Raw genomic sequence first — 10676 nt, 5'->3', positions numbered from 1 at the left:
TACTTTCTCAAAAAGGTCATTTTTATAGAAGAACAGAATGTTCTTTTGCCTCGTTGCTTTAAGCGCATCATTTCCTACTAAAGCAAAAAAAAAAAACTAATGGTATTTTTGAAAGGTAGCTATAAATGAGAGCTATGGAGCATTTGTACATGTAAGTTATTCATCAGATCAGCTCATTATTAATGCTGAAGCTTTTCTATCTGTGGAATACATTCAGACTGTACAGTAACATCTACTTAGAAGCAGGTACATTACCACACAAAAATTTTCACACTATTAACAGCTGAATGCCAATTTTAGTTTGACTGTATAACTGTCGTATTTTTTCAAGTTCCTGATTTTTTAGTTTTCCCACTGCCCCGTGTTCAGCTTGATGTCCTGGCTTACCTGAGAGGACTGTCTCACAGACCTGCGTAATTTAGAAAATATGGATTTCTCCGATGTGGCAGTGATGTGCCAAAGTCAAGTTCCTTTTACACTATAACCCCAAGCTCTGGCTTGGCCAACTTCGTGTGTTACACTGAAAAAGTAAGTCGTACATTTAATGGATGTGGTGTGTTGTCCCTGTGGAGATCAGTATTTAGATTACTGAATGACAATTAACCCAGTTAGTGCTCCCTTTGGCCACGTGTTATCCTACCAAGCAAATACCGTTGTGTCCTTTATTACAGCTTCCCCGTGACTGGACGTGGGAGATACCTTACCTAAAAACACACGTTGGTCAGTATTGTGTAGGTCTGCGATGGGAAAATTACAAATTCAGTATTGGACTATAACATGCTTTGCCAGTGTGATATCAAGTATTGAATTACTTTAAAAAATGATAAGTGTCTGGAGTATTGCAGAAGTGTCCAAGTCACTGCCTGTGTGTGTCTGTGTAGGTGTGCTTTGTGTTCGATGGTACTCCCTGAATAGTGTTACTGAAAACTTTTTGCAATAGGAAACCTTTGGACAAAGGGCCTTCTGCACGAGTTAGTTGTGCTTTTTATAAAGTGAGACTTGCAGGCTTTGATTGGCTGGATTTTTTTAGTGATGTATATAAATATATACAAGATGTATCATTGTGAATCGCAACACCCCCCCCCCAATTGAAGCACAAATGCTTACTTTATTTGACATAAGCCAATATTATGTCAGAACTATGAAGTTGAATTGTACAATACAACACTATTAGTATGTCTTTTGCATACCATTTCCCTCGCTTTGGAATGCACTTTCATGTGGTTTTCTACATATTTTAGCTCAATTGGTCCCAACTTTGTTTTTGAGGTGAGGAGTAAAGGGTTATTTTGAAATGTACCCACTACCTAATTCTAGAGAAGGCAGTTTTTTGTTTTTCAAAATGACCCTCTTTTTTATAGGGATGTTTGTTGGTGGTTTCAAGTGCCCTATGAGGTCTGGAAAACTGTCCCCGCTCTCTGTTACTTAGTTTCACCACTTGATTTGAAAAGCTTATTTTGCAGCTACCCCGTCGGTTCTGCCTGTGACTACACAGTCAGTTTTCTTGTCTCCTGCTTTTTTGAAGGGTTCACTATCTTCTTTTAGTTTGGAGACAAACTGGCCTTACAGATGTGGTAAACTTGTCTTAAGTGTTAGCCAGGGCAGAGTTGTTTGAGGGAATTTGTCATGTAGATTAGCCTTTAAAATACTAAACGGCGATGATACAAGTGTATTTTTAATGTTTTGACCTCGTATTGTTTGTTTTTTTTTCCCTAAATCTAGAGGTAGGCATGGGGGTTTTACAGACTGGATCATGAGCAGGCATGCTCACTTTGTCATCGAATTTAGCACAGCACACAATTAAACTCTTAATCAGTGTTAGTTTCTTCATTATGGTCAAAAATTACAAAACATGCCATCCTCGTTGCTCCCTGTTACTTGAAATGCCACCCAGTGTCTTTGCACAAACCCTATTTTAAATGACATGACAGTATTTTTAAATTTACCCTACAAAAATATGGATTATTCCGCATTTTTACTATCGTAGGTAAAATAGTTTTGTTTTTATATTGTTTTTGTTTCTTTCCATGCTCACAAGCAGTTGTGTTTAATAAAATTTTTAATCTTCTGTACAAACAAGCTCGTCTTTATTGAACTCTTCTCCAAACAGTCGACTTGCTATTTAAGAACCAAAGAGAATATTACAAGTGTTCAGTCCCAAACCGTTTCCCAACGGTTATTTAGCTGAGATAGAGGGCATGTTGACGTAAACCTTCATCGGGGTCAGCGGTTTAATCTTGCGTCCCGCCCACCCTCCTTTTCTCTGCCACAAGCCGCTCGAAGGCGAATGCCCAGCCAGCGTTTGCGTTCCGGCTTTGCCGATGATCCGTTTTTGTTGTGGTCGATGTTGGCGACACGCGCCCCACCGTTACCATGCAGGTCTCCAACACCTGTGTGGGTCTACATGACCAAATTCAGTTCAGAACGCATTATGGTTTAAACACGGCAGGTGGATTCTTAATCCGGATTGACCTCACCTGAACCTGCTGGCTTTGAAGGAAGCTGAATGATGCTGTTTCCATTTACTTTACAGCAAAACTTCCACTAGTGCCTAAAACCAAAATAAACCGCCACGTTCAGTTTAGCAATTACGAGTAAGCACATTTTACAGCTGCTATTACATTGTTAGAAGAAACTCAATCCCTATAATGAACTGTGGCAAGATATAATGTAAGTTGACTGAGTTATGATGTGGTTCCTTTCACTACTTAGACATTTTTAAAGCCTGATTGAAAAAACATTCAATTAGTCAATCATAAAATAGAGTCCTAACACGCATTTAGGAAATACTAAGCAAAACAGCAAATAATACCTCAGCAACGAATGTACTCCCGATCCCCTGCCTGGTTGGACCCTAGGTTGTTTCACCAGTGTCCCCACAGAGAAGCTCCCCGTGGTAGGCATCACCCTCTTGGCTGAGAACAACCAAAAAGGTTGGGTTTTACATTTTTTTTGTTAATACAATTATCTGTACTTCCAGCATCTTATGGGGAACGGGTGAGGATGACAAACCAAGTGGCTCTCTACCCTGCCATGCTCCAATAATTTCCAGATGTTTTAATGACGTCGCCAGCCTGCATGTTCTCCGTAGCAATGATCATCTTTTGCGTGTGCCTCCAGCTACCAGAGCAATGTCAGCGGACCTGTGTAATAAAAGATTTAGGACAACCAACTGTGCGTTAAGAACACATGTTTAAAGTCCCGTGTGCTGGAGAAAACAAAAGACCCCCCACTCCTCCCCCCGGGGGGAATAAAAGGTGCTCTCACCTGCACGGGTCGTATCCGCACTTCCACAACCTTCTCTTCAAAGGCTGGGCCTCTCGGGTCGTTCTAGCGCAGGGCCGGGAGTCTATCCACCTGTATTTCTGTAACTTTGGCCACCGCCAATGCCGTGTGGTCCGATCCTTCCTGCGCGCAGAAAGACATGATGAGCAACTCTTTGCACTCGGCTCTAGTCGAGACAAGTACCACAGCGGTTATAAAAGCAAATACATCACTCAGTGCTGTCAGCCCCCTGGCGGAGGCTGAACCCGACTACTCTTTGACGACATAAGTTGGACCTTAGTGGAAATTATTATTGGTGATTCTCATGCTCTACTCAAAAACTATCAAACGGAGCTTGATGTCTTATTTTATAAAAAATATATAAAAAAAAAGGCCTGCACCAACAGATATTCATAACAATTTGTTTTATTAATTTGCAGGTTATTTCTCAGTTAAATTGATTCATCATATGGTGTAGAAAATGGCAGAAAAAGTGAAAGAAGAAATATAAGATAGATCCTTACAGCCCAAGGTAAAATCTTCAAATTGGTTTGTTTAGCTGTATTTGAATCCTGTTCAAGATTTGTTAACATTTTATTCTACAGGACAGTATCAGTTTTTCCCTCTGCGACACCTAATAACAGACATGAGGAGAATGGAATGTGTCCCGTTAATGGATGAATATGCCAGATCTTTGGGCCTAATGAGATCTCCAACAATGAACTGTACAAGAAAACGGAAGCCGTACATCACCAAGGAGATTACGCACAGCCCTCTGATGGCTAGACCAGTGTTGAGGATGGAGCGGACCGCATCACAAAAGTCGCCTTAAGTGACACCACCTGGCAGAAGAAAACTGCGAGGCCCCAACCACCTGGCGTAGACCTGCGCACAAGAGCTGGAATAGATGAACATCGTGGGGAGAGGCCCAGTATTCGCCAGGGCCGAATTCAATGCAGAGTGCTCAGGGAAGCTGATGTCCCTAGGGACGAAGATTAATTAGCAGTAGCAACTAATTACATAACCTCGTACAGTTTGAAATTAAAAGCTGTTTTACTTAGTCTTATGGACCTGAGACTAGAGCAACGTGGACGGCCTACAGACTGATTTTTCTCTGTTCAGATCACTGAGTCTCTGGCTCTCTTTTAAAACCTTGTGAACTTAAGCCAGCTGGGCCTCGACTAGATTGACCTTAAGGCAACAAGACTATTTTAAAGTCCGTTTGAGATTTGTACACGTTTAATCTACTGGTCAGTACTGCACATTAGCAGCCACTTAAAAACCTTGTCCTCCTTCAGCTTTGCCCTTATCACACAGTCACTTATTCTGCTCGTCTACATTGGCCCAATCTTTACCCGATTGATCTCTGCCTCCTGTCTTCTTCATCCCTATAGGCGTTGTGGTGGTACTTCTCCCTCGCTTCAAAATTCGTTCTGCTCCAGGGAGCTGTGGTGAGGAGCCTCTGCACTGCCCGCCGTACTGGTTACCCGAGTTCCCAGCTTGGTCCTGTGCAACTGCCTGTCAACACAAAAAGCAAATGATAGTTTGTGTTCAGATCTCTGGTATGGATGATAGGCATGGATGGATGGTAGATGGATATAGATACTTTATTGATCCCTAAGTGGAATCCAAGGTCCAGTAGCTTAAAGACATCACAAACAAATACACATATATCATAAAAGGATAATAAATAACAAATCCGTGTGCCGTTTAGCTCAGTTGGTAAAAAGAATATCTTAAAAATCCACATGAAAAAAGGACAATCAAAGAAAAGATAAATAAAAAAATCCACATGAATGCACATAGGGATGTATAACCACGAGACGCGGCAGGGACTGGCCCTGGGACTCAGTAGGCATGGTAAGGTGCTAATTAGTCCAATAGTGCAAGGATCAAGTCTAGAGACCAGCCTTAAATTTAAGGGTGGAATCACCAACGCCGCCCATATCATCACGATACTTATGCCACATACGATTTTAAACATTTTTTTTTCAAACTTCTAATTTTTCCCAATTTCAATGATGTCCCCAAAGGAAACTATGTCAACATCTGTTTTTCTAAAAATACATTTCTCTGTTTGTTCCATGTCACTTCAATTTTTATTGCTGCAAAATGGGATTGTCAAGCAAGAACTGACCAACTCATGTAGACTAAAACATCGATCCTGGCGCCTGTGTGTCGATACAGTATTGCCACTGAAAATATCGCGATACAATTGCTGTATCGATTATTCCCCCCACCCCTATTACATATAAGAGAATAATGTAGACATAGTAATATAAAAACTATAGCACATGCAGGCTAAGTTTAAAAGGCGCATTAAATATGGCATTATAAAGGGAATATAATAGATAAACACACAATCAACAGTCATACTCGAGGGTTTGAATTAATAGGGCTGTCCCCTCTTACAGACTATCTGTGGTTTTGGTATTAGTCGCTATTCTTTAGTTGATAAGTCATTTTTTAATGCTTATTCATGCTTATTACTCATTTCCAAGAAACTTTAGAGCACTTTCTGGTGAACACAAATTCAAAAGTGTGCTTTTTGCGGATTAATTGTGTAGAAACTCATTTTTACAGATGGTTATTAATGACTTTACGTTGTGCTTTTCTATCTTACCCCTCTCAAAGCGCACAGCTCTGTGGTAAATCACTAATCAAGTAGTTCGTCAAATCATGTAAGTGTTAGTCAACTAGGATTTCTTTAGTGAGGACAGCCCTAGTCCAACCGTTGTAACAGCCAAGTATTGAGTTGGACCTCATCCGGCTGGGGGATGGGGGGGTAGGTGTGGTGCTACCCCACTAACACAGAACGTTTAGGGAAACGTTAGTTTAATGGTTCTCTAAAGGTTAGTTCGAACCGAACCAAAAACTAACGTTTAGGAACGTTAGTTTATGGTTCTCTAAAGGTTAGTTTGACCGAACCAAAAACAACGTTTAGGGAACGTTAGTTTATGGTTCTTTAAAGGTTTGTTCGAACCTAACCAAAAAACTAACGTTAAGGAACTTTAGGAACGTAGTTTATGTTCTCTAAAGTTAGTTTGAACCGACCAAACTACGTTTAGGAACGTTATTTATGGTTCTTTAAAGTTAGTTCGAACCTAACCAAAAACTAACGTTAAGGGAACGTTAGGGAACGTTAGTTTATGGTTCTCTAAAGGTTAGTTCGAACCGACCAAAACTAACGTTTAGGGAACGTTCCCTCGGTTATACGCTCCCTAACGTTAAGAGAACCAACCAACTGTATATTTATACATGGGCTTTATATGGCTCATATAGCCAGTACACAGTGGGCCAGTGGCCAGTTTAGTACCAACACAACTGCTGTTGTTGTTTGAGGAGTGGAAGTGGTCGAGAGGGGAGAACGACGAGAGACTGTCTCTTGAAGCATTGGAACATGGTTACCTGCGAGCAGAGCAGAGCAGGCTGGGACAGGTCAGGGAGCGCAGGGCCCGCGTTAGACACGACGCCGCCTCTTTACCACGTCCTCCTGACAGCTGAGGAGCAGAGACACGGAGGCAGTTTCACAGCTGACAGTTCTGTGGTTTCTCACTAGCGTTTACCTGGCGGCGCCATTTGCTCTGCACGTTTCTCCTGCCTTGAATTCATTTTTTACTTAATTAGCCTATAGAAAACCACATGTAGAGGTCTACTGACTGTAATTACCTTTATGTTTCAATTGTATACTGCCTCACCCTAACCTTAATGGCCAATACATGAGCTATCGCTAGGGTTTTTCCTTAAGCTCTATAATACACTCCCTTTTATTTCTGTTTTAATAGACTAAGCCGAATTAACCACGTATATCGTATCCAGCTCACAAAATAACTCTTGTAATTGTAACATTAAACCAACCTTTATGGTTGACTATTTCATCACAAGCTTCTCGTCGGCGTCCTTCACAATCCGCACGCTGCGTCGCGCACTGATGACGTGTACTCCGCGCTCCTCCTCTGTGGATCGGTGCACATAGACATAAAATCTTTATGTCTATGGGTACACACATAGCTACAACTAAACAGTCAAACACAAGTTACAGTTGACCAATTATGATATACCATTCTTCCATTTTACAGCTCCCAGGGGACGTATGTAACCCTGTCGGAATACTCAGTACAGTTCAGCATAGATAGCCTACATCTACCGGCTTCTTCCTTCTCTGACAGCTGTTTTAATTCCTCCTCTAGGTGGTAGATTGGCCTTCTTTCCGTGCCAGTAACGTAGCGTGGATGCGATCTCTAACCTCTTATATAGCTGACAATAGGCTACTACTTGTTTGTCTCCACTAAGCTTCTCCTTCCTTTTCATGAGACCCATTGTTAATTGTTTTGAACACATTGGCAGTCCAACCGTTCCCATACCATTTGGATGAACAATACAATGTCGTTCAATTTCAAAACTCTTTCTGTCATTTTATCACTTCCCAAGAATGTTTAGAAAAACGGGTTAAATGACACACAATCATTCGTCCTACAGGGTTCCGCAGTGTGTGCAGCATTGCATGGCCCCACCACTGAGTGTTCTGTCTGAAGTCCAAAGAAGCTGTAAATGTTCCAGAGGATATTATGCTGACCAATGTGACAAAAGTAGCACATTTTCCACTCAGGCTTTACTTATGAATGGTTTCGTAATTCATTTTGCTTAAAGAATTGTCACAAAATGCTCTCGTTTACAGTCACCACGAAAAACTACATTTTCCAGCAATTTCCTAATGGGCACAGTCTCCAGTATACAACTTTTGAATCCCTTTTTTTTTTTTTTTTAGGCTACAGAAACCTTAGCTCCTTTTCCCTATAAGCAGCCAACAGGCAGCATCGTTGTGACCCTCCCTGGCCTGCCTGCTAAATAGCTGCATGATAAATAACCTTAAGGACATCATCGTGTTATCATTCTCCCTCCAGAGTCACAGGAGACAACCGCTGTTTTCACTTTAACAACACTACTAACAGTGGGAGTGTGTTTTTAAACATGTGGCCTAGTTAATTACCTGCAGAAATGAACATTTTATTTGTCCATATGACTGAACACAGATAAAATTAGTAAATTTGATCATTTAGTATTAGCTGTACAGCCTTAACTTGCATACTAGCCTTTCATACCATCACCCTCCTTTTTGAAGAGATAGTTCAGACTTTTGAAGTGTAATGGAGGCGTTTATATATATATATATATATATATATATATATAGATATATATATATATATATATATAATAAATTTATTATGCAACACTTTGAAAAGGCCACGCCCCCCCACATCTTAAGTTCCGATTGACTTGAAATTTCTCGGACAGGTGCAGCCTAAGTGCTCTACAAAAAAATCTCAAGGATCGTTAAGGTCCGCCAAGGACATTTTTTCCGCCTTTAGAATTTTTTTGAAAACACCATTGGAGCTCTCTCATACACCGTAGCTCCCATTGCCACAGCTTGTGGCTTTATTAGCAATTGCTTTTATGTTCATCTGCTTTTCTCAAAATGCCGTGAGCTGGACTGAGCTACGTATTACTGAAAACGAAATGAATGTTTTTGACAAATCCGTTGTAAGGCATTTTAAAGTGCACTGTGAAGTCCAATCTTTGCAAAGCTTGCAGGAGGATATGTTTTATGACGTTGGACCACATGTGTGAAGACTTAAAGCGGCTATTTTTTTAAAAAAAAACTTTTTTTGTTCTTTCCTTCTCTGTACACACACAGTGAGATGGGTGATGCGTGTAGATGAACTTGATGCACACGATACAGATGACGTGTACACAGATGACTCCTAAAGACGCCTACAGCATGCCCCCACCGTAGAACTGGAGCAAGGTAGCTCATCATCCAGTTCAAGCACATTTTGTGAAGCTATTGTGTTGTGTCAGTGATTGGCTTTGTGTGGTCCAGTGTATTTGGAGGTGACGGTCACGGAGCCTGCAGATTTTTTCCTGCTAATGGTTATTGGGTGTGGGGCCACGCCGTCTCCTCAGCCCAACTCTACAGAGGGTGTGTTCCACACGCGCTTCGGCACGGGTCCAGAACGCTCTCAACATCACACTTCTTCTCACTTTTGTCTTTTTTTTTGTATTTTTTACCATGAACTCCAATCGCCCATTTCTTCTCTTTTATTCTACTCTTTTGTTGGTGTTAAGGGATGGACAGGAGGGAGAGTACAGGGCACTGTGGGTGGACTTTGTGGAGGGGTCTGGTAAGAACTGCTGCTGCAGAACGTTGATAACCAAAGAATGGTGGTCGACTTCAGGACAAAGGGAACGCTCCCGCCCCTTTGCATCCTGGGAAGTGACGTTGATATGGTGGAGAGTACAGATACCTTGGTGCAACATCGACAGCAAGCTGAACTGGAAGGTCCAACAGCACTGCTGTTTAACAAAGAGGGGATGAGCAGACTCTATTTCCTGAGAAGCGAGATCCTTCAACGTGTGCAGCAGGACGTTGGAGATCTTCTACAGTCTGTTGTGGCCAGCGCTCGTTCTCCCCGCATCTGCTGGTGCAGCATGCATCGAGCCAGCCACACAAACAGACTGAACAAACTGATCTGGAAGGCTGGCTCCGTGATCAGCTGGCAAACAGGACACTTTTGAACGCTGTGGTGGAGGAGTGTCCCTGCACAAACTGTTTCCTATCATGGATAACCTGACCACCCTCTCCCCCCCCCCCCCCCCCCACCCACACTGGTCCAACAGAGGACAGCTTCTCAAGAGGCTCCCGACAGTTTAATGCCGCACGGACCGCTACAGTAATCATGTCCAAAAAACCTTCACACGTCTTCACTGGGTGCAGATAGACTCTGAGACACCACAACATTGCAATAAGGGCAACCGCCCGATTGGTTCATTTCCATTTTAGCATACTTAAAACATACACATTTTTTTTTCCCCCATCTTGTAAATATTTTAATATTTGTTCTTATATCTTATTGTTTGTTATTATTATTTTATTATTTTCATGTATATTGTATGTATGTAATATTTGTGTGCTGCTGTAACACTGTAATTTCCCATTTTTTTGGATCAAATGTCTCTCTCTCTCTCTCTCTCTCTCCTCTCCTCTCTCTCTCTCTCTCTCTCTCTCTCTCGCGCTCTCTCTCTTAATCCGTGTGGTGGATACAAGACTGTGTCCTTTTTCAAGTAGCGCAGAGCAGTCGGCCGTAAACGGCGAAGTTCCCACCCACTCGCTACAGCCCAACCGTTTTCGTTTCTTGGTAAACCTCACGAGCTCCATCTGCCACTGCACCGTTCAGCTGTGCGAGCCAGACGTACCACAAGTCCTGCACCCTGTGAGCTCATTCATCTTTACTCTGGCTCGCACAGCTGAACGGTGCAGTGCAGATGGAGCTCGTGAGGTTTTACCAAGAAACGAAACGTGTTGAGGCTGTAGCGAGTGGTGGAACTTTCGCCGTTACGGCCAGACTGCTCTG

At 42.1% G+C, this 10676-nt stretch overlaps 1 long non-coding RNA gene and 1 pseudogene across 1 annotated transcript in view; both read right to left on the bottom strand.

The window, feature by feature from the left end:
* Positions 1 to 2223: 2223 nt before the first annotated feature.
* LOC116705486 (39S ribosomal protein L2, mitochondrial-like) lies at positions 2224 to 5123 on the bottom strand (annotated as a pseudogene).
* A 1581-nt stretch (positions 5124 to 6704) lies between these two features.
* The window catches only part of LOC116705046 (uncharacterized), a 9114-nt gene continuing 5142 nt past the window's right edge, over positions 6705 to 10676 (bottom strand). Inside the window, exons 2-3 of the long non-coding RNA XR_004335836.1 lie at positions 9948 to 9952; positions 6705 to 6764 (exon numbers count right to left, since the gene is read on the bottom strand). This is a non-coding gene — a long non-coding RNA (uncharacterized LOC116705046). The remainder of the gene's footprint in view (positions 6765 to 9947; positions 9953 to 10676) is intronic.

Source organism: Etheostoma spectabile, chromosome 17 (genome assembly GCF_008692095.1).
Source record: "Etheostoma spectabile isolate EspeVRDwgs_2016 chromosome 17, UIUC_Espe_1.0, whole genome shotgun sequence".
Classification (NCBI taxonomy): domain Eukaryota; kingdom Metazoa; phylum Chordata; class Actinopteri; order Perciformes; family Percidae; genus Etheostoma; species Etheostoma spectabile.
Note: the sequence above shows the minus strand (reverse complement) of the source record. Positions and strands in the feature narration are given on the sequence as shown.